This window comes from Topomyia yanbarensis, chromosome 1, assembly GCF_030247195.1.
Source record: "Topomyia yanbarensis strain Yona2022 chromosome 1, ASM3024719v1, whole genome shotgun sequence".
Lineage (NCBI taxonomy): Eukaryota > Metazoa > Arthropoda > Insecta > Diptera > Culicidae > Topomyia > Topomyia yanbarensis.
Window position 1 is genome coordinate 129792809 of NC_080670.1, and position 3338 is coordinate 129796146.

The 3338-nt window shown below is 35.7% G+C and overlaps 1 long non-coding RNA gene across 1 annotated transcript; it reads right to left on the reverse strand.

The window, feature by feature from the left end:
- Nucleotides 1–465: 465 nt before the first annotated feature.
- LOC131687805 (uncharacterized) lies at nt 466–3137 on the reverse strand. Its single transcript, XR_009305215.1, has 3 exons — nt 2898–3137; nt 2256–2838; nt 466–2192 (listed from the first exon to the last, which is right to left on the reverse strand). It is a non-coding gene; the product is annotated as an uncharacterized LOC131687805 (long non-coding RNA).
- Between the last annotated feature and the right edge of the window lie 201 nt (nt 3138–3338).

The following is a 3338-nucleotide window of genomic DNA, read 5'->3' on the forward strand; positions in this document are numbered from 1 at the left end:
GATTTAAGAGCACAAATTTATTGTTTTTAAATGATCTAATAATTTTGTCTTTATTTGGATCTTGCATTTTATGTATTTTAAATGGTTAGTTTGTGAAGTTTTACTTAGAAATATGAAATAACTAGTCCAAAATAAGTCGTAAAAATAATTGCGTCAAAATATTTCGGACACAGCTAGATTTTCTGTCGTTATAGCAGTTTTTTTATGAATTTAGAATAATCAAAATTATCACCTAATCAATTTTCTTTTGCGGTGCGGTTGCGGTAAAACCGCGCGGTAAAAGCTTTTTCCCGCACCGCATCTGCGGGAAAAAGTGGCTCACCGCACCGCAGATTTTGCGGTGCGGGTGCGGTAAATACCGCGCGGTTGCGGTAATTACCGCAACCGCGACGAACCCTAATTTTAATTATAGAGGTTTTAACCTTAGGGTCATTCGCCTCTTTTCTGGTTAGAGTAATTTCTTGTGGAAAAATCTCTAACCCTATGTGCGGGGTTGGGAATCGAACCCAGGTGAGCTGCGTACAATCTTGTGTTTTGCATTCTCAATTCATCGAGCGTTGGTTTCGATTCTATTCCCCCAACGAGTGTTGATTTATAATGTAACCTGTATCTAAACAAAATGATCCATCGCAATGTAAACTTCGAACTTGCAAGATTTTAGAGCTTCACTATTTAGGGTAAACATTAAACATTGTTTATGTCGATAAAATGAGCGAATTCTTGATCAAAAATTTCCTACTGATGCTGGTAGGAAGTTTCGGATTTATTTATGTTCACGTCCCCTGAGAGTATTTTCAAATGTACGGGATGTTTATTTCCATTAAAGATTATGGGATTGTTCCTCTGAATCAAACTAACAAGAATTCTGATTGATTTCTGCCTACTTGTCATTCTAATGATTCACCGATTCTGAGTCCGTTTGCTGGGAGTCCCAATTCCGAGAAAAGTAAACAATCTAGCTTGAAAAAAACATACGCTATGTCATAATAAGAAATATACTGAATTAGTTTCATTTGGTATGAAATTAATGTAATATTTGTATGGCTTGTATCAACAGTGTATTACTTGACGAATTGGATTGTTATCAACGCATTGAAAAATATTTCCGGTAATGACGTATTTTTGTGTATTAGTGAATTTTCGACGTATTAAATGTATTAAGGTGTATTGAAGCATTTCTCGTGTATTTTTTTAATTGGGTATTTTCAATTCACTTTGAATGGGGAATTAATTCCCCTCGCCACATCCAGCACGCATTGAAGAAAACATTGACATTCCCATTGGAAACCAACTTTACTCGACTAATTAGCCAGATACCACTTGAAATACTCGAATCCATCATCAAAAATTGGACCAATCGAAAGGATTACCTCAAGCGCCAACATGGTCAACGTTTAAAAGAAATTGTTTTCAAACAATAAATGGCAAAAAATGTTCTTTCGATTGACAAATAAACATTTCGCGATTTACTCCATGTTTAAAATTTTTGCGAGATCAAAAAACGTCATGATGCCAAACGATGAATCACCCTGTATTAAATTATTCAGATCAATTTTATTCCAACACGGTAAATTGGATATATCTAGAAAATTGGTAGTGGCGTAGTACCCATAAAATGGATACAAATTACCTACGAATAGGTTCCAATCCCTATTACATTTATCTACTTTTATGTAACATCCGATAGATTTGATAACCAATTACCAAATTTTAGGTGGATTCAAGTTACCTACTGCTGAGTATGTTCAGTTTTGTGGAATTTAGGTACAATTTACCTACACGTCCAGAAAAGTGCTCGAACTTAGAAGTGGGTATATTCACTCTATCTAAATTAGGTAATTACGAGTCTATTACAACTACCTTATACATGAAAAAGAATACATAGTATAGAAATTTCCATCTATTAGTTGGTAAATCATACCTTCTGTTTGGGTACAGCGCTAGTACCAATTCTCTAGGTACATTCAGTTTACTGTGAAGAGAATCAATTTCAATTGTCATTTTCAAATACTTCCAGCGATTGTTTTTGTTAATGCATACTCTCGGCGACTCATTCCAACCAAAAGTTCTTTTACTCAGAAGTAACCAAAATTTGTTGGATAACTCTATATAGCCAAAGATGTTATCTTCGTTCAATATTGGCACTACACCATTCCAATTTGTCTCGATCAAGATTCAACGTCCCAGTTCAACTGCGGGAACATGAAAAACATACATAGTATAGAAATTTCCATCTATTAGTTGGTAAATCATACCTTCTGTTTGGGTACAGCGCTAGTACCAATTCTCTAGGTACATTCAGTTTACTGTGAAGAGAATCAATTTCAATTGTCATTTTCAAATACTTCCAGCGATTGTTTTTGTTAATGCATACTCTCGGCGACTCATTCCAACCAAAAGTTCTTTTACTCAGAAGTAACCAAAATTTGTTGGATAACTCTATATAGCCAAAGATGTTATCTTCGTTCAATATTGGCACTACACCATTCCAATTTGTCTCGATCAAGATTCAACGTCCCAGTTCAACTGCGGGAACATAAGCCAGCATCCCGACTTTTTCAGAATTCTGGCTCATGTGACAACTGATTCAGGCTCCAATTCCGAATAGATTTGGCAGGGATGTCCTTAATTTGCTCTCAGTCCATTTGGTAACCTTAAATAAATGATTGTTCCATTCGAAAGCGATAACCTTGTTGTCCTCATGTTTGCAGCTATCATACGCTGGTAGGCATTCTGACCAATGGAAACGTTCTTTGATATGGGCATTGAACGATCAAAATCACTTAACTTATCATCGACCGAATTCGTTACCTATAAAGTTCAGATAAACTTCACCACCTAAAAATGAATAATCAATTGGATTATCTTGTTAGGAATTAACCCACGAGCAAACAAACAAATGTGTACAAATGTGATAAGGATCCATCATCCAGAAAGCAATCGTTTTATAGCCCAATGCTTGATCTTGCGATTCAGCATATGCCACCGGGTTTTACATCCTGCGCCGATTGGTCAATGTATGAACCAGGTTACCAATCCTCATCCCTCTTGAGTTGATATTCTTTCAAAGAGCATCGAAAGTATTCAAGTAATGTAAATTTTAAAAGTCCGTGTAAACAAGTCTTAGGTAAACAAGCATACCGAAACTGTCAGAAAAGTGAGGTTATGCATTTTCATACAATGCTCTATATTTTTAACAGGTATATGAATGAATCATTTCAGCATCAGTGATGCCAGGTCTATTTAAACAATAGCCTGCAGTCAAAGAGAATAGGAAAAGAGACGAATAGTGTGAAGCCAAAAATACCTTATTGAGCGGACCAATCGTGCAATGTAAA